This window comes from Rattus norvegicus, chromosome 11 (genome assembly GCF_036323735.1).
Source record: "Rattus norvegicus strain BN/NHsdMcwi chromosome 11, GRCr8, whole genome shotgun sequence".
In the NCBI taxonomy this organism is placed as follows: Eukaryota; Metazoa; Chordata; class Mammalia; order Rodentia; family Muridae; genus Rattus; species Rattus norvegicus.
In genome coordinates this window covers 64,330,476-64,351,205 of record NC_086029.1, presented here as the reverse complement: position 1 = coordinate 64,351,205, position 20,730 = coordinate 64,330,476, and the positions used below count along the sequence as shown (strand labels likewise).

Sequence of the window (20,730 nt, the reverse complement as noted above, 5' to 3'; positions counted from 1 at the left end):
ACCTCCTGTTTTCCTCTTTCACCTTTTCTTAGCATTTTGGACAATTTTCATAAGAGCAAATCAGTTTTTGATTTGTTTTCCTGTGCAGGAGTCAAACCCAGGGCCTTGGGGAAGTCAGGAAAATGTTCTACCAGAAGACACACTCCTCTCAATCCTTAAAAATAAAAAATAATGATAATTTAAAAGTTTGCAATCCCATAGGAAGAACAACAATATCAACCAACCAGAGCTCCCAGAGCTCCCAGGGATTAAACCACCAACTAAAGAGTACACATGGAGGGACCCATGTCTCTAGCTGCATATGTAGCTGAGGATGACCTTGTTGGACATCAGTGGGAGGAGAGACCTTTGGTTCTGTGAAGGCTCAGTGTCCCAGTAGGGGAATGCCAGGGTGGGGAGGCAGGAGTGGGTGGAGGAAACACCCTCATAGAAGTGGGGGGAGAGAGGATGGGATAGGGAGTTTCTGGAAGGGAAATGGGGAAAGGGGATAACATTTGAAATTTGTAAATAAAATATCCAAAACAAGCAAACAAACAAACAAAAAACCCATGAACCTAAAAAAAAGAAAGTTCAGTTCCTACCTCTCTGACCTCTCTTTTGGAAGTCTTTCCAGGCTCCGCCTTCAAAGCAACCTCTATACAGCCAAGGGTGCAGCTATCCATCTATACACACCCTACTGTTTTATATTAGAGACTCCATTTTCTTCCATTTCCAAAGACAATTCCTCCCCTTCTATATAGGGAAGCCCACTCCCTCCTCATGTAGATGCCCTGTATGCCCCGGGTTTTGTCAGGCTAGTAAACTGCCTTTCCTTTTCCTGTCTGCTGAAGGTCCTTCTTGCTCTTGGAGGCCCAAATTAGGCACGGAACTTTGTGGGTGGAACCTACACATAGAGGCTTGCAGAAGAGAAGCTGGTGTTGAAAACTTCCGGACCTCAAAGGACCGTCTGACCTCAGAGCTCTGGAAACTGAGCTCAAGACAGCATAACTTTATTCCCTTTCTAAAGCCCTTACTTTTCTTTATTGATCATCATCATAAATAATCACGGCTTTCCTATCCTAAAGGTTGTAACAGGAGGAGCAGGAGTCTATTAGATGCCTCATCTAGCAACTTCAATCTCTCAGGTAAGAGACTTAAGGAATCTTAGAAAATTTACAGGGAGGGAAACTCCGAGAAAGTGAGTCATGCCAGCACAATGAGAAAATAAAAGAATGCAGGTGGCCATGGGTATTCCCAGTCATTTCCCAGAGACAGGGTGACTAACCCTCATTGACTCATCCTAATAGCCTCCAGGTGGTCTAGACTAACATGAAATTTCTGTAGAATTGATAACTGGGGTAGCCCTGCAACCATAAAACGTCTTGGTATCAGGAGTATTCTTTATCAGAATAGACCCATTTGTGTCTTTACATTACTATCAGAGTTTCTTGAACAGCAATAAATTCACAAATTATTCTGGTTTCACTGGTTTCAACTTACCAGGCAATCACCCTATTCCTTTTCAGTGTGACTATCCACAATCATACTTTCTTCTTTTCCAATCTTAATTCCTAATATCAACTCTTAAGACCATGTGTCACACTTCACACACACTGTAGAATGGCTACAAAAATATTAAAGAATCCATGGATTTTAAAGATAATTTACATCTGGGGGTAGGGAGCTAATGCTAGTTGATGTCACAGGAAGGGAAACTCTGAGAATGTGAGTCATGCGAGCACAATGAGGAGAAAATAAAAGAACTCAGGTGACTTCCTACAGAGGAAGTCACTGCAAATGGTTAGATATCAATGAAGCCATTTGGAATTCTGCTAGAAGTTGGATGAATTAAACCAAGTCTGCAGAGACCAAAGGCTGAGGTCTACAATGGAGGCAAAGAACCATTAGGGTAGGCACATGTCCGGGTCTGAATAGGATTGATGGATAGATATTAGAGTGAACTAAGTCAGGCAGTGGGAACTACTAAACTGAAGCCTCAGAGGCAGGGATTCTCTGCTCGTCAGACCTTCGGCCACACACACCACAGAGGGTAGTCTCATGGCAGGTTGTTGGGCCCTTCTTTATTATAGTTGTATTGATTTGCTTTCTGTTGACGTGACAAACCGCATGACCAAAACCAGTTCAGGAAGGAAAGGGTTTATTTCAGCTTGCAGTTTATAGTCAATCACTGACAGAAGCATGGCAGGATTCAGGACAGGAGCCTAGAAGTGTTGGGCCATGGAGGAACATTGCCCTATTAGTTACTTTTCTATTCTGATATAATATTATGGCCAGACAGTTTATGAAAGGAAGTGTTCAGATGAACTTACAGTTCTAGGGGATTAGAGTTCATGATGGTAGGGTGAACATATGGCAGACAGATCTGCAAGCCCTTCCCCCTGACACACCTCCTGCAACAAAGCCACACCCCCTAATCCTTCCTAAACAGTTCCACCAAATGGAGACCAAACATTCAAACATAGAAGCTTATGGAGGCCATTCTCATTCAAACCATTGCAACTCCTTACTGGCTTGATCCTCAGGGCTTGCTAAGCCTGCTTTCTTATACAACCCAGGACCATCTATCTGTCCAGGCTAGCATTGTCCACAGTGGCTTCCTACATCAATTGTTAATCAAGGCAATATTCCATAAACTTTTCTACAGTCCAATCTTATGGAAGTGTTTTTCATAATTAAGATCCTGTTCCTAGATATGTGTAGGTGTGTATGTAGATGACAAAATCAACCAGCCCTGTTGCGTGTTTTCTGTTTTTCCTTTCATGGACTTGTCTTAAGGATATTGATCTCTTTGCTGGTCTGGTGTGTTTGGTAAGTTCAGAAGCCTAGATTATCTGGTGTGGTTTTAATATGCCCATGTATACATGTGTTTCTAATCTACTTTGTTAAGTTTATAGGCAGTATCCTTTTATTTACAGGAAAAAGTTATAAGTTATTAGTTCCTTATGGTTGCTGTTGGACAGATGGTGTCCACAAATGAGATGCACATCCATTGTACCTCAACATGAAGACAAACTCTGCTTTGTAAGATGGAGTCACTCAGGGCAAGGCTCAGTGTTATAGTCATGATCTCAAGCAACTTAGAGGACAGTAACTCAGAGCAGGGTACAGCCTGGTCTGCACAGTTGGGTAGTGAACCTCTCAAAATATACCTTCTTGTAATAGTTGGGATTTGAGACTGTTATAGGTTTTTTGTTGTTGTTTTTGTTTTGTGTTCTATTTTTGTTTTTTGGGGTTTTGTTTGTAAAAAGGATTGTTGAAGGTGTAATTAAGCTAAAACTCTTTGAGGCAAGCATAGAGAATGGCAAAGAACATACCTCTCTTATAACGATACATATAACCTGTACCAGGCTTCATATACCTGCTTTTAAAAATGGAAGTAAGCTATTTCCCTTAGTGATCCCTGGATAATGCCCATTTCTACTCAAGCACATCTGGAAACACATCTGGAACCTATAAGCAAGAAGTCAATTCATATTGGACCACTTTTGGATGAATATCAATAAGGCAAACTGTGTCCTCTGAGTGAACTTTTAGAAAGAATACCTACTTATAATTAGACATGCATATGATTAAAGCCAGATGCATTATTGTTAGCTAATGAGAGAGGTAGAGATAGTTCTCTCTAAGGATGTAGCCCCTAGTAAGTTGACCACTTTCTAGCTGAAAGCCACACATACAAGAATATTTGAGTCTTGAAGGCTTAAAAATATATGATACCAGTTTGGGTGAGTAAGGAAGAGGGGACCTACCTGGAAAGAGTTTGGACGTATGGTTGAATATGAGCAAAACACACTCCATGAGACTCTCAAAGAGCAAAAAGAGGATATGTTTCCAAAGTAGGGAAAGGACAATCAGATGCCTCATGGGTAGGCCCATGCACAGCAAGCCAAGGCTTACATAGTCCAAACAGAGAACCATTTGTGCTAGTGTGATACCCCTTTAGAAAACCAAGCTCTCAGACCCCATGGTGGTTTGACTAAGAATGGCTCTTGTAGACTTCTATATTTGAATACTTGGTCTCCGAATTTAAGTGTATCTGATTGGGAAGAATTAGGAGCTGTGATCTTGTTGGACAAAGTGTGCCATTGGGGGCAGCTTTGGTGTCAAAATTCATGTGCCCTGCCCATTGCACTCTCTGCCTCCTATTTGTGGTTTGAGATGTAAACTCTTAGCTGTTTCTTTAGCTGTCTGCTGCCTGCTGCCTCTACTTCACTACTCTGCATAGACTATTATCCCTGTGGGATTGTAAGTTCAGAATGAACCTTTCATTTTATAAGTTGCCATGGTCCTGATTTGAATAGTTGCCTTTGTAATCTTTGAGTCTTTAACCCAACTCTTTAGATATAAACCCAGGAATACCTAACTGAGACTCTGACCACAGGTAACATCTTGAAATGAGATGATCCTGAATTGACCAGAGGTCCCTAAATTCAATGACCAAGGTACTTATAAAGACAGAAGAGACATAAAAGAAGCAAAGATTAGTACCACTAGCCAAGGAACAGAAGCTGAAAGACACACTCTATGGGGGAAGGATTCTCCCATAGAGTGGTCAGCAGGAGAATAGCCCCGCTGAAACCCTGATTTTGAACTTCAGATCTCCATAACAGTTCTGAAATTCACTTCAGTTTTCATACTTTGTTATACTAGCTATAGAAAAACTAATATAGACCTCAAAGTATCCCTTGAAATAAGGTCTAGAATATATATCTGCCCCAGAAATACTGGTGGAGCCACCAGGCAAAAGCAGGTCACTGTAACCCGGTCGGCTTAGCATTGTGAGTGCTGCTGTAGTGTTGGATGTGCCCTGAGAAGCACTTGATCAACTATCAGGGGAGAGAGTTAGAAGTCCAGGCAGGGGTCAGGTGTGAGAGTTGTTGGAGTCTAATCGAAGGACCAATTTATCTCTTAGAGCAAGTTATTAAATGGGTAGTGACAGAGATAAGGCATGTATAGACCCTTTAATTAAGACAGGTGAAGAGGATCCCTAGCCTAGTCCTGGTAACTTGTCTTCTCTGATCAGGATCTCAAAGTGTCAGGCAGAACCATGCCATTTTATAAACCTCCATTTGGCTTGAAATGTGACTGTTTCTAGATTCTTGACCTCATGGCTGATTAGGGACAGCCTTACTGTGAGCATGTGCTAAGAATGGCTTATCAATTGTGTTGCATAGAATACCCCTTCTACTGCTACTTGTATCAGGAAGGACCTCACACTGTCCACAGAGTCTTCATTGTGCTGCTGTCTGCTTGTCTGTCTATGACAGTGACAACTCTTCTAATAAATATCCAATCTAAACGGACATTCTGCCTCAGTATCCCCCTTGATCCCCTAAGTCAAAACTTTTCATGAAGAACGTGGCATTTCCATCTCTTCTGTTAGGAGCATAAGATATTTCTATCAGTTTTTGTTTGACCAGAGAAACCCCATCACTCTTGCACTTCAATTTAGAGGGGGAATCCCCCATTCTCTTTTTATTTTTTAAGATGTACTAGCAGCTCATGAAAGGCCCCATAAATTTGAAGAGCTCAGGCTCAATTTTCAGTTACATAGCTTTATATAGAATTCATGAAGGCAGGGAACGAATCACTTGGGTGACCACTGAATCATTAGTAGTCAGCACACTACCACACTACATACAGTAGGCACTCAGGAAACATTTGATCTTTTAACAGTAGCAGCTTTCATTCCAGTGAAGGAGGGAGATGAACATTAGATACCTCACTGCAGCAGGCACTCCCCAGTGCTCTCTGGAGAAGTCTGCCAATGAGGAGAACAGGTAGCCTGAGAAGCTAGCGGGCGAGATTAGTCTGTTCTTTGGAGCAAAAGAAAAGTTGAAAGATCCTTTTGATCTGAGTACTGAACACCAAGTAGCTTTTAGAGCAGGAAGCAGGAAAAGCAGAGGCAGTGGTGATTATGTGTCATGATTTGAGGGAAGGAGAATGACGTAAGTAGGAGATTGGAAAAGAAGCATTAGACGAACTCAGTCAACATCAATGTCCAGTATAGGAGGGTTTGCACTCTGAGGTCTGAGATCTTCAGTGCTCAACTCTACCTTCCTAGTCTGTCTTGGGGCTAAAACCAACAAGTACAGTTTTGGGAAGGCCATAGTGGGCTAAGAGAAAGGAAGACCCACTACGTGGTAGAAATACTGTGACTGAAATTAAAAGAGCTAAGAAGGAACGTGGCTTTCTACATGGAGGGAGAACAGATAACCTGCTCAACAGAGGCTTGCTGTGATAGGCGATGCGGACTTTTGAGGTAGGGCACACATAGAATCGTGTGTTTGAATGCTGCCCATAGGGAGCATCACTATTAGGAGGCAGAGCCTTGTTGGAGGAAGTTGGTCACTGTGGGGGCAGACTTTGAGGTCTCTTATGCTCAAGCTACACCCAGTGTGTCACCCAGTCCCCTTCTGCTGCTTTCAGATCAAGATGTAGAATTCTCAGTTCCTTCTCTAGCATGAATGCTGCCATGATTCCCACCAAGATGATAATGGACTAAACCTCTGAACCTGTAAGCCAGTCCCAATTAAATGTTTTCCTTTATAAGAGTTGCTATGGTCACAGTGTCTCGTCAAGGCAATAAAATCCTAACTAAGACACTTAGAAATTCAGGAATAAAGGAGGTGATCAGTTTATGGTAGAAACTGTAAAGTCAAATCATTTACTGGGCCAGGAATAGATGACCTCTCATTTTAATCTCACAAAACTCTGTGACAGTGGAACCTCATAGCTATTGTACCAATTTTACAAATGAAAAGGTTGGAGCCCCAATTGATGAGGAAGAATGCCTAAGACATGGGAGCGGGTGGTAGACCAGAAGACAATTTGGGCAAGGTGACTTCCTACCCTGTACCAGGACGGGGAAAGCTCGGTGTAAGAGTATTTTCTTCTTTTGAAAGATGTCTTTAATTTCTATTTTATATGTATGACTCTTTTGCCTAAATGTATACCATGTATTCTATCTTCCTGCTTAGTGCCAGAGGTCAGAAAAGGGCACCAGATTGCCTGTGTCTGGAATTATGGATAGTTGTGAGCCACTCACGGTGTAAGTAAGTACTGGGAATCAAACCTAGTTCTTCCAAAACAGCAAGAAGCACTCACTTTAAATTTCTGAGCCACCTCTCTAGCCCCCTCTACTGTGTTTCTTATCCTTTTAGGTCTAGAGCTCAGACAAGGGCTCATCTCTATTCTGTTCTATTAAGAGTGTAGTCTATTACACAATTATGCCTGCCCTTCACTGTGCCCCACCCCTACCCTCATCTGCCATGTGTTCTTGACAGCCTGGTCAGTAGTGGGTGGATATGTCGAGGTCAGTCCATGACTTTGAGACTAATTATTGCTCATATTCGTTTAACGAAAAGCAGTCCCTGTTGAATGCTATCTATTTGAGTTCTTCAGGCTCTCTCTTGAGTTCTTCAGGGCCGAGCATGAATTATTGAGACGCACTCACCAGCAAGACAGTGACATTCAGAAAAGTAGTAAGGAGACAATGAGGCAGCAAAGGGCACAGTAAAGCCAGCAGGTATAGAATGGGTGTTGAAAGAGAGAATGGCTGGACTACTCCAGTAAATTCTGGAACAGGAAAGATATGACAAGCTTTGTGAGCTCTGGGCTCAAACAAGCTGCAATCTGGCTAATTTTTGTCTTTGAATTATTAAGAGAGACTGGATTATTGTTTTATCCAAGGCTTTCCAAGTTAGAAAGACAAAAGTGAGCACTGTGACAACGATTATGACTAAAAGAAGAAATACCTGGGGTTTTGAGGGGTTCTAATATTACCTACCCTCAGTGCTGTAGACTCTCCGACCACAGCCAGCAGAGGGTCCTGTTCATAGCAATCTCTGTAGAAGACAAACTACATTATTTCCATTTAAAACCTCCAGCAGCTCCCATTGTCCTTAGGCCAAGGCCCTGGGTGGCCATGAACTGACCTTTTCAATATATCTCTCTTTGTCTCAGAGATGAGATACCGGTTTGCAGCAATTCCAGTAAAGAATCTTCCAGAACAGTGGTTGCCAACCTTCCTAAGGCTGTGACCCTTTAATATAGTTCCTAATGTTGTGATGACCCCCCAACCATGAAATTATTTTCATTGCTACTTGTAACTATAATTTTGCTACCACTATGAATGGTAATTTAAATATATGATATACAGGATATCTGATATGTGATCCCCCAGGGGGTCGTGACCCACAGACTAAGAACTATCCTAGAAGCACCATCTAAATATAGTTTGGTGCCAAATGGTTATAGAGAAGCAACTCTTTTCCGAGATCACCACATGCATTTGGAAAGTGTAAGGCATGTGGAAGTGTGTGAAAGGCCAGCCCCTCAGGGGATGTGATGATACTAAGAGTTAGATATGAGGAAGTCAGTGGAGGAAGGAATAGGGAAACTATCTTTACCATAGACCCTTGGCCTTGATGAATCAACATGATGATTGAGACCAGAGCTAAAGCAGGGCCATGGGACACACGGATATGGCCTTCCTTCTGTCCTTTTATGTGGTGGGTCTCAGACACCCATTTAAACAAACACTGGATAAATATTTAAAGGATAATATTCTAAAGGTTACTGAACTGTAGGGCTTCAGGGCTAGGAAGCATTCAAGTCTAGACTTACCTTGGTGGGTTTTTTTTTTTTTTTGAGGTATTCTAACAACAGGCACCAGCAGAAAAGTGATTTCCTTTGCCTAGAAGGTGTTTTCTTTCGCTCAGTATTTGTGGTCCAGTCAGCTGTAGCCACAATATTAGGATCAGAGGGACAAGAGAGGATTATAGGAAGAGCGGGTACAATGCACAATAGACTTCTCTCTAGTTCCAAAATCGGAGTTTCTGTGATTTGCGGAAGGATGAGCTAGAGAATGTGAGTTCCTACTACTTTGTACTCCCAGGGCTCAAGCTTCTCCAGGATAAAGAACATCTTCACATTCCACTCTCCCTCTGTTCCCACCAACTGGGCCTGCCCTGCATTACCCAAGGCTGGGGAAGGAACTGTCTGAATTTACCAGTTACAGACTATGAGTCCTTCCTATGTGTCAATTTAAGGATTATTTATTTTATGCATATGAGTACACAGTAGCTGTCTTCAGACACACCAGAAGAGGGCATTGGATCGTACTACAGATGGTTGTGAACCACCATGTGGTTGCTGGGAATGGAACTCAGTGCTCTTAAGCACTGCTCCTTGTACACATTTTAAATTGATTTCTGTGTCTGTTAAAACTAGTATGGGATCAACTGCAGAGGTGACAGGATCAAGTGAGATGATTTGGTACCCGACACCATACTTGCATAACACATTTTAATCATTAACACGGTAGATATCTGAAACTTGACATTTTTTTTTTGAGCTGCTCAGCCCACTAAATGCTTCATGGAGGTTTCTTACCCTGAGCTCTAAATCTCCTGCTGAGCGTTCTCCACCTCTCTATAACCTCATCCCCTCCTTTCCAGGACTTCCAATATGTAGCCAAGATAAAAAAAAAAATTGGGAAAGCCTTTCAAATTCCCATCCCAGGCCCCATCAAATATTTTGCATTGAAAACAGACACAGAATACTTCATGATAGAATATTCTATTATATTTTCCTGAAAGGCCATATTAAAATATTCATCTACCCTACCTAGTAAAAGGCGACCAGTTTGTAAAGCAGGGGAATGAGCCTATGAAGCTCTCTCCTGAGTCATAGAGGAGTGTCAGTCTGTGGAAATTTATTGCGTGAAGTTCATGCGGCCCCAAGATCTTGGCGGTGGTGGTTAAACATTGTACGGAAAGCAAAGCTGACACACGTAGGAATGAGTGAACCCCTGTCCTGCCTTTCTGCTCTTTTCAGAAAAGATCATAGCGTATTAATGGGAGGTACCTCTGATCCTTCCTAGGCGGCTGCCAACTGACTTTGAACACCCTATCCTTCACTCCCCCACACTGGTCTATCTGACTGTAGTGCAGTGAATTTTAACAGGATCTTTCCCTCCATCCTTCCCTCTCGTTCTTCCTTACTTTCCCTTTTGATTTCTTTTTTGATTTTTTAATTGGATTATTTTCTTTATTTACATTTCAAATATTATCCCCTTTCCAGGTTTCCCCTCCAGAAACCCCTTATCCTATCCCCCTATCCTCTGCCTCCGTGAGAGTGCTGCCCCATCCACTCCCACTCCCTCCCACCTCCCCATCCTGCCATTCCACTACACTGGGGCATGGAGCCTTCACAGGACCAAGGCTTCTCCTCCTCCTCCCACTGATGACTGATAAAGCCGCCATTTTCATTTCTTAATCACTCAAGAATGTTTGTGCTCTACCACTATAGGCCAAGCTGGTACTACTCCCGTGAATTTTCTAAGCAGTGAGGACACTGAATGTTGGTAAATTAGAAGTGGCCACAGCAGTGAGAAGAGATTAGTGTTTGCCTTGTCTGTGTGGGGCAAAGTCTCTTGGAGAAAGAAAATTTCCCCTAAGAGCCAAGCAATGAGTACACTAACCTGCGTGAACTGGACAGGGACAGTGGTGTGTGCTTGTCAGGGCTGTGGAAAAGGTGTGCGAAGCTCTTCTGAGTTAGTGGCAGACAGAAGGACCCCATAACCCGCACCATAGCTGCCTTGTGTCCTTCTGGTCTACCCCATCTGTGCTGAGAATGACCTGTTCACAGGTAAGATCACACTGGCTACCTCCTGTCATGATCAGAAGGGACTTTGTGATGTCATCTGGCCTTGATCCTAATCAATCCCTTCCAGTTTGCACAAATAAAGGTCTCAGCTCTGAGAAGCAGAGCAGCATGACCTAGAGTCAGGGCTCTGAAGGGTGGAGTTGGAAGCAAAACCTGGGACTTTCCTTTTCTAAAACACATACTCTTTGTGTAACACACAAAAGGTGGCCTTTGGTACATGATCAGGTCTGAAAATGTGACCATTAAGCAGGTGCCAGAAATTCCTCTAGGGGATAAAGATTGCACCTTAGAAAAATAATGTGACTCTTTTCCTTTGTTTCCACTATAAAAACAGACATTGAGCGAGGTCTGGAATACTGAAAATGCTTAGGACAAAAACAAGGGAGGGGGGAGACCATGGCTTCATAAAGTTATTTTTACTGTTTACATTGCGAATACTCCCATATCTTAAGCTTTTCAATTTCTTAAGCAAATATACGGTAAAGATATACTTTATTTTTAAAGTAAAGTGAAGGCTCCTTGGAAGGGACAACCTTACTTTGTCAGTAACACAAGAATATTTTATTAAAATATTTACTTTCCTTTTAAATTATTTGTACACGTACATTTCTGTGTGGGAGTCTGTGCATATAATACAGGTGTCTATGGAGGCCAAAAGTGTTGGACGTCATAGAGCTGGAGTTACAGAGGGCTGTGAGTTGCCGGATGTGGTTGCTGGAAATCGAACTCAGGTCTTCTGGAAATCAAAGGCAGATCTTCTGGAACGGCTGTCTGTGCTCTACCCACTGAGCTATCTCTCCAGCCCTTAGTGGAATCATTGTGCTCTGACAAGAGAAACAAAGAAAGTGGACCAAGTCAATGAAGTCCACAAAGACACTAAAGCTCAAAACTGACTGCATTTTTTTCAGGCTCTCAGAATGAACTGAGCTCACTATAAAGTGCTACAAGTCTACATTCTCTGAACCTAACTCACATTTTTGCTGCATACTTGTTCAAGGAGTTGTGGGTTTTTCCACCCTCTATGGTATATCTTCATACCCACTGAAGTGAACTTCACCTCCTTCAAGAAACGTTTGAAACTGCCTTCAGTAGAAACTACCCAGTCTCTCCTTCTCAGGCCTTGTAGTGAGATCTCTGTAATTAATTACTCATGTCAATCTTGTTCTTTGGTTAATTAGGCTTTCATCTCTTTCCCCTTCAACCCTCCACCCCCACCCCCAAACCACATTTCTCAAGAATTCTAGCTCAGTTTGTCGTCTCTCCTATGGGACCCAGTCTAGTGCTGTGTATATAGTATAAAATTAATAAATGATTAAATGACTAGTATGAAAATGTGTTTTTCCTGACTTAAGAAAATCTTTAGTGGAATTTCACCATAAATAGCTACCATAAGGAGTTTTTTATTTCAAACTGAGCCTTTGAAGGACTGCTGTGGGCTTGATGAGTTTTCTTTGATAGGAAAAGAAATGTAACCCAAATACTCTCTCCTATGCTGAGAGGCATCATTTCAAGAGACTGAGTTGCTCACAGACAAACATTTGAAATTCTGTACTATGTGCTAAGCCAATTAGAGGCAATTGGATTTATGAATTTTTTATTTTTCTGATTGATTTTCTATTTAGTTTTCCTGAATAAGTACTTAAACATCTTCCTATAACATTCACCCTTTTTCTTGATTTCTAGTCCTAGAGAACCAACCTTTCAGCAATTTATGAGCCCTTCATGCATCTTTTCCCCCTTCCACTTCTTTTAAAGTAGTTTATTGAAATACTCTTCAGATAAAAACCTTGAAATCATTAAGCAGATCACTGTTCAGAATCACATTAATTCTTCTATTTTTCTCCTTAAAAGAGATGACTGGTGGACAGCTTGGAATAGCAATGAGGTATGGTATTTATCTATAATACCTCTTTCGTGATGAATAGCTAATTTATTCAAAAATCCCATTACTTGGAACATTTCAATCATGGTGGAATGAGGGCTGATCAGGTTCTCCTTCCCTGGGGACATCCAGTACTGAGGTGTCCAGCTGGTGATGTTTCCTGAGTGTAAGCCCCACAAAGCTAAAAGCAGGAGAAATCACTTCTTAATTCCTAAACTAAAATAGCCTGCAGGAACCCAGGCTTCAGCCTCGTCATTTTTTTCCAGGGAGTTCAGCACCTGTCCCAACTTCCTTTTCCTGCTTAAATACTGCCATGACTCTTCTGGCTGGCTTACCCAGGCATTGGTTTATGGCTTTGTGCCACACCATTCTTGCTAGAAGCTTGTCAGAGATGCAGACTCATACTCTACTCCAGAACTACTGGTTCTGGGTTTGCATTTTCATAATACTATGTGTATGGTTTGGCTTGGGTATGTTCAACATAGGGTTTTGTGTTCTGATTTTAGTCCAGATGCCATCATACTGGGAAGTAGTGGAGTCTAATGAGAGGAAGTTAGGTGTCCAAGATTGATGGGTATAAAAGGAATGGAAGGAAATAACACTGTTCCGTGAACACTGAGTTACATCAACTCTTGGAAAAGGTTGATGTAACAAAGCAATCCTGGCCCCTCCCCATCCTCTGGCTTTCTGTTTTACCATGCCATCTCTCCCTCTAATAAAGGAGATCTCTGTTGATACTATCACTATGATACAATGTAGCTAAGAGCATCTTCACCAGAACTAGTGGAATATCTTTTGAACTCCCAGCTCCCCACACTGTGAGTTAAATCAACCTCTCTTCTTTACAAACTACTAAGACTCAAGTGTTTTGTTATCAGAACAGGACTAAGTATAGCAGATTCATATACACATTACAGTTGTGAAACACTGCTCTGAATTTTAGAGTTGGAGAAACTGTCTCAGATCCCTCTGAGTTCACAAGTAGATGAGTCAAGAGAGGAAAAAAGAAATTCTTCTTGGGAAACTTGGATAGAGATCAAGAGAAAAGTGATTAAGAGTGATGCTGAGAATGTTAGAAGGGAAGAAAAACTTCATTTCATACATTGCACTTTTGCCAAAAAATTGCTCTGGGCACCAGCCTTTCTACTTGGAGCCAAGAGAAACATCATCCAACTGTGTAATTTGAAATAGGAACTGCTGTGTTTTTTCCAACTCTACTGGGGTGGAGGGGGCTGAGATCAGGAAGGCTGACCCAGCAAGACAGGACCTCAACTTCCCTGTTCCTGACACATTGCAGTCCCACAAACTCTGTTTTCTATTTAAGAGCTGGATTGAGGAAGAATAAACCATTTTCTCTGCTGATTTTCCCTTGATAAAATCAGTAAGTGCTAGAATGGCAGCAATCAAGACATGGTGGAGGGTGTATTCTAGCTTTGGTAGGTTAATGAGTTGGTTTCTGCTGTTGTTTGTGTGTTGGTTGATTTGTTGTTGTTGGTTTCTGCTTAGTCCTCCTGACCTAAGGCTAGAGGCATCTGGACATCTGCAGAAGGGGAGTTGGTAAGCACAGGGCTTAGCAAGAGGCTATTATTTCATTTTCAGAAGATGTGTCATCAGTAACCACGAGATCTGAAAATGAGAGTAGTCTCTTCTCTGGCTCGACATGACTCTTAACACTGTACAGCATGTGGTGCTGCTGATGGATTGCTCATCACAAAAGCTCCAGACAATGACACTGTAGTAGCAGGGACGGAACATACACAGGCGTGACTGCTGTGCCTCCTCTGACCCACACTTTGTCCTGAGATGCAATCAGTCAAGTACAGACGTGCAGTTGCACTCACATCCTGAGCTCAAACTCTACGCTGGATAAATGCCAGTGCCCAGAGGATATATCTTCGTGATCCAGGAAATCCAAGGACCACAGCCAGACACTGTGCTGAGGGGGGGGGGGCTTCCGCTTGGTCAAACACGTGAAAAAGGCAGTGCAGAGTTAGAAGGGAGTCAGGGCACAGTGTGCCACTTGCCACTCCCATAGCTCTAGAGACAGGCTGCTATTAATCACTCTGGCCATATCTATCAGGCTTCTCTCATTTGGTCACAGCTCATAGTCACAGCAGCACAGCCAGGGTCTCCTGATAAATCAGATACAGCAGTTCTATGATAAGGTTGATGCAGGTGAGTGGGGGATGGGTGTGTACTATCTTAGCTATGTATCCCTGCTGTTAAAAATGGAGCAAAGAAATATCTGCTGGTTGCCAACCGGGTTGCAGAGTTTTAATTATGCATATGTGGTCTTTCTAAAGTCTCTTTTTCCTCATCTCTCATCACGTTTTCATCTAACATACCATAGTCCTACATGGAAATTAATAATATTCCTCTTCTCAGACCAAGAGACTGAAACTCAAAGATGCTAAGAAATGTGCCAAAGACTGTATAGGTAATGATGAAGCCAGTGCAGTTTGGTCCAGAGGGAATAGAGGAAGACAGGATGGTAGCGTTAAGGTGGGAGCGAAGATGGAAAAAAAATCAAAACAAACAAACAAACAAACAAAACAAACAACGAAAAGGGAGGTGGGGTGTATTGGTTAGCTTTTGTCAGCTTGACATAAACTGGAGTCACCTGGGAAACGGTAACATGGATTGAAGAATTGTTCCCATCAAAGGCATGTCTATGGGTGTTTTCTTAATTGCTAATTCATGCGGAAGGACCCAGCCTACTATGAGTAGTGCCATCCCTAGGAAGATTGATCTGAATTGTATATGAAAAGTAGCTGTGGAAGCCATGGAAAACAAGCCAGTAAGCAGCATTCCTCCAGGGTTTCTGCATCCATTGGAATCCCTCAATGAGGGACTCTAACCTGTAAGCTGCAATAATCATTTTCCTTCCCCAAATCCATTTTGGACAGTGCTTATCACCCCACCAGAGAAGAAACCAGGATCATGAGGAACAGCCCAAGTACAGGAAGCAAACTTCCTTCACCACTGAGATTCCTAGGTTACAGCTTTGCCACATTCAGGCTGGTGACTCCATTCCAATCATCTAGCCATGGATTCTCAACTCGCAAAGTGAAGGTAGTGATCTCCAGACAGCTGCTTCGTGCTTTCCAGTATTAAAATGAAGGCAATCAATCCCCAAAGCTGGAGATGTGCAGATGGGAGATATTCCCAGGAGTTCAGAACAGCTATAGCCAGAGTGGCCAGTGGATGGACAGAGTCACAAAGCCCCTCGGTGTGTCCCTAAGTGGGATAGAAGGCTGAACGGTGAGAGCCCGTGAGTCTTGTGGAACTAACCACTGAGGTAAAGGTAACCAGGTATTTCTGGGAGGGTAGACACGAATCCATCTTTGCACTGATATTCCAGAGAGCAGAAATGATTTCTGCTACATCCTGTGTAAAATAGCATCCAGCGTTTTGTTTTTTTCTCTCTCCTTTATGGGAGGATATTATCAACTTCGATGCTGTACCTTAACTTCATATTAATGACTGTCTGGGAAGGAGCAAGGAACGCAAGTGTGGTGAATGGTCCCCGGTTGAGCAGGAGGAAACAGGAGCCTGGCACCAGGATTCACCAGAGACATTAATAGTGAGGAAATTCAGAAACAAGGCAATCTGGAGAAATGCTGCTGTGAAATAAAACTCCAGGAAGAAGCCAGAATGGAATGCGGTGTATTTGTGACAAAAGGAGCGAGAGTTTGTCCAAGGGGTTTCTGTAAGGGCGGGGACTGGGAAGGCATGTTGCTGACTGAGTGGCTGGAAATGAGATTGGACTGAGTTTAATTTTGAAAGCTGAGCAGGAAAACGATACTGCCTTTGTCAACACCAAACTTCCTAGTGTGTGCCTAAAGAGAGCTGATTTTCTTCCCCCAGTGGTTGTCCAAGAATAACTCTACAAAACTGAGAAAATAGGCCCATATCCAAAGACCATCACGCTGGGGAGAAGGAAGCAGCCTTTCTTCCTAGGTTCCCCGGGATGGAAGAGTGGGCTAAAAGGCATCCCAGAGGCCACAAAATCTCAGGAATCTGTGAAAAGGGTCTTTGCAAGTGGGATTAAGTAAAGATCTTGAGAAGAGATAATCCTGAATCAGTCAGGTAAGGCCAGAAACCACCGGAAGTAGCCTTAACAGACAAACAGGAAATTAGATGCAGAGAAGATGATTCCAGGAGAAGAGGCCCCTCTCAGCACTGCCTGAAGCCACCAGAAGGCAGAAGATCACCCTGACGCATCGCTGCTGATAGCTAGATTACACACTCCCATTCTCTAGATGGTTCTGTTTGGGATGCTACCGAGTTGAGGACTATCCATGACAGCAGAAACTGTAAACAGATACAGGTGATAACAATGAAGTCACTTGGTATCAGGAATCACGAGAACTCTCCCAATTTCTCTCTTTGACTTCAGGAAGTGCATACCTCAGAACCAAGGAGGCAGGACTTTTGACCTGTATCTACTCTGCAGAGGAAGGTAGAGTTTCAGAACCAAAGAAGACTGTACAAGAAGACTGTACTTGACAAAGGAAACCCAGTAAAAATAAGAACCATTACTGAAGAGAGCAGGCAGTTACTGAAGAGAGCAGGCAGTTACTGAGGAGAGCAGGCAGTTAATGAAGAGAGCAGGCAGCCACAGGTTTCACTTGTGTTCCCACTGTTGACCTCACCAAGCACCAGTGGATGCTTCCAAACCATCCCATGGTCACACAGATGGCGTTGGTCAGGTTCAGTGCGTCACAAAACATAGCAAAATGAACACGGATATGGATGTGGGAGAGAGACATATGAGGAGAGGTGGGGACGAGAAGGAGAAAGGGAAGAGAGATATGGGAGGCAGAATGTACTATATCCATCGAATAAATTGATTTGTCAAAGAACAAATTTAACAAAATTTACAAAAGAGAAAGAAGAGAAAGGAAAGGAAGGGAGGGAGGGAGGGAGGAAGGAAGGAAGCAGAAGCTAGTGTAGAAGAGTGAATGCAGTATTCCTACGGATGTGGATCTAAACACAGAAGTGTCGGTGGCCATCCAGGATCATGCTGAAACTCCAGTAGCCCTGGGAATTAAAAATCCAAGCTCAGAAAATTAAGATGTGACAGGAGTCCATCAGGCTTGCATTTGGACAGCGGCCCCACCGATCAGTTGCTCTGTCACTTGTCCAACCTAATGTTTAAAATGCAAATTACAAACCTCCCCTCACAGGCTGGCTGGTGTAAGGTCTAAGGTGTGTCACAGAGCATGTGTGTCTTCCTGCGGGAGCTGGGGGAATGACTTCTGCGGCTGTCGCCCAAGGACACAGGGATCACAAGACATGCTTGTGTGACATGGGAGCCATATTCCTTCTAGAGAATACCTCACGTATGTAAAGCAAAGTGCTCACTCTAGCTGTTGCTGGAGATTGCATTCCTGCAGGAAATTGCCTGCTGTGTGTGCTACCTTTCTGTGTGTGCTCTGTGGAATGACAAGGGCTAGAAACATGTAAACCCCATCTCCCAAACTCCCAAATTATAGATCATGCCCAAGTCCTGCCCTCATGGGAAAAGAGTGGATGATCTGCAGCTGGGTAGCAAAAATCAAATGCTAACTCTGAGGGCCAAGGGGACTATGCTACCAGACAGAACTGGTCAGAGTGTGGGAGCCCAAACCCTGTGAAACACAGAATACAGTACCGTAGGAGTGGGCCCAGCTCCCTGCCAAACTCTACCTGCTCTGGAATGTGTAAGTACAGGCACCTCGTGAGAGGACAATGGCAGTCAGTCACATAGCATAAAAACATAGAGTTATCCTTGCTAATGAGATATGTAGATAGGCCCAAGTGCTCAGCCATTGAGCTTCCCTTCTTGGGTATCCCTTGCTACAAAAGGTATTTAATCCCTGGTTCACACTGAGTGAAGTGTATGCATTTACATTGACCATCAAATAAAGCAGTTTGGACAAGCAAGGACCATCTCTTCAGCAAGGATGGTGTTGGGGGCGCGAGAGGAGGTTCTTCATAAAAGGCCACGCCTAAATCTCCCAGAGAAAACCTCTTTTCCAGCCCCTCAGTACTCTAGGCACTCACTTGGAACTAAACCGGATCCACCCACCCAGTCCCTGCATCTGCCTTCCCCTTCCTGACTGGCATGTGGATGCCCTGAGGGAAAGCATAGACTGGGAACCCCCATTCCCAACCCCAAGCCGTACCTCAGCAGTGCTTCAGTACACAGGAGACTGGGAACCACAACAATCGTCCAAGACCAGGATGATTTCCACCTGTGGAAACACAGACTGAAGACCCCCATATGGACTGCCTTCTGCCTCTCCGAGTAGCCTGTGGGCAGTGCTCTAGGTACCCCAGCAGCGAGGCAGACACAGCCCAGCCTAACTCCACAGAGGTAGCAATGGTAGAATATCTGTCCAGGGTCATAACTGCTGGCTTGTGTAACATCTGAGTAGGCAGCGAGGATCAAGACGGAGAGGCAGACTGGAGGGGAAGACTTCAGTACCTGGTGTCTGCGGTGATGGTCCCGCCGAAATTCAACTCTAAATTACATTTTTCTTTATTCGAAATACCTAGGATGACTTCTTCTTCACGATACCAGTTCTCTGGGAAGGCACGGGGAACCTAGGGGCATAGATTTAGGGGCTCAAGAGCACCTTCTTCATTAGGAGACACAGCTTGACATTTAAAATTACAGATAAGCCTCAATGGAGACACAGGGAAGCCTGGGGTGTTGACGTGCATAGCTACTGAGGCTCAGGGATTGCAACACAGTTAGAGGAAGTGTTACAAGGAGAAAGAAGGGAAGGACAGTATCAGTGGGCAAAAGTCAAGTTTACTCAGTGTTCTGGTTAGTTATGTGAGAGCCTCACACAAGCTGTCTGTCATCGGAGAGGAAGCAACCTTAACTAAGGAAATGCCTCTGTAAGATGGGGCTGTAAGCGAGCTCTAGAACACTTTCTTAATTAGTGATTGATGTGGAGGGGCCAGCCTATTGTGCACGGTACCACCCTGGGCTGAGGGGCCTCGGCTCTATAAAAACAAGCTGTGAGGAAGAAGCCAGTGAGCAGCACTCCTCCATGGTCACTGAATCAGCTCCTGCCTCCATGTTCGCTCCCGGTTTGAGTTCCAGCCTTGGTTACTCTCAATGGACGGTGACACAGGATATCTATGCCAGATAAACTCTGTCTCCCCAAGTTGTTTTTGGTTATGGTATTTGATCACAGTAAAGAGCTCATAACTCAGTGAGTCTTGACTGTATCATTTTACTGTATTTCTAGAATACTAGTAAAAGCCACTTAGAGTGAAATGTATGTTGTCAACATTGGATGACATTCTTCGAGTGCTTTTCAGCATGCTTACTGAGGGAGTCTCTCACTCATCTGAAACTCCTGGACTCAGCGAGGCTGGCTAGCCAGCAAGCCCTGTCTGTATCTGCCTCCCAAGCACTGGAATTGCAAGTGCCCACAACCATCCTTGCCTTTTTTTTTTTTTTTTTTTAACTAGAAATCAAACTCAGGTCCTCATACATGTATGTCAACTGAACTATCTCCCACCAGCACCGTCACCCCATGTCAACCATTTTGAAGTGGATGGTTCGAGGGCATCAGGTATATTCACATTGATGTACAGCCATATCCATCATCACAATCTGCGCTCGGACTGTTTTTTTCTTAATTTCCAGATAAGTTCTCACTACACGAGATGAGTTCTGGCTGACCTCAATGGCTTAGTCCTCTTGCCTTAACTCTCCTGGTGTTAGGATCATTGCGCCCAACCTCAGAACTTTTTACATTTTCCCAAACTTTTTGTTTTTTACAAGTATATGGTAACTAATTGCTCATGTGCTTCCATTCCAAGACCCGGACCCCTTCCATCTTGCTTCCTGTCTCTATGAATCTGACCAGTCTAAGAACCTAGCATATAGAAGTGTGTGGTTGGGGGCTGGGGATTTAGCTCAGTGGTAGAGCGCTTACCTAGGAAGCACAAGGCCCTGGGTTCGGTCCCCAGCTCCGGAAAAAAAAAGAACCAAAAAAAAAAAAAAAAAAAAAGAAGTGTGTGGTGATTTTCCTTTTGGGTCAAAAATAGTTTCACCTGAAACGATGTTTATCCACGTTGCAGCCTGTGTCAGCATTCATTGAAAGTTGAGTTTTTGAAATGGATGTATCACATTTTATTGATCACTCATCTCTTAGTGGCTTTTTGGGCGG

The 20,730-nt window shown here is 43.4% G+C and overlaps 1 long non-coding RNA gene across 1 annotated transcript in view; it reads left to right on the top strand.

Annotated features, from left to right (window-relative positions):
- The first annotated feature begins 500 nt into the window (after positions 1-500).
- LOC120095656 (uncharacterized) overlaps positions 501-20,730 on the top strand; it is a 37,131-nt gene continuing 16,901 nt past the window's right edge. Inside the window, exon 1 of the long non-coding RNA XR_005491322.2 lies at positions 501-1,124. This is a non-coding gene — a long non-coding RNA (uncharacterized LOC120095656). The remainder of the gene's footprint in view (positions 1,125-20,730) is intronic.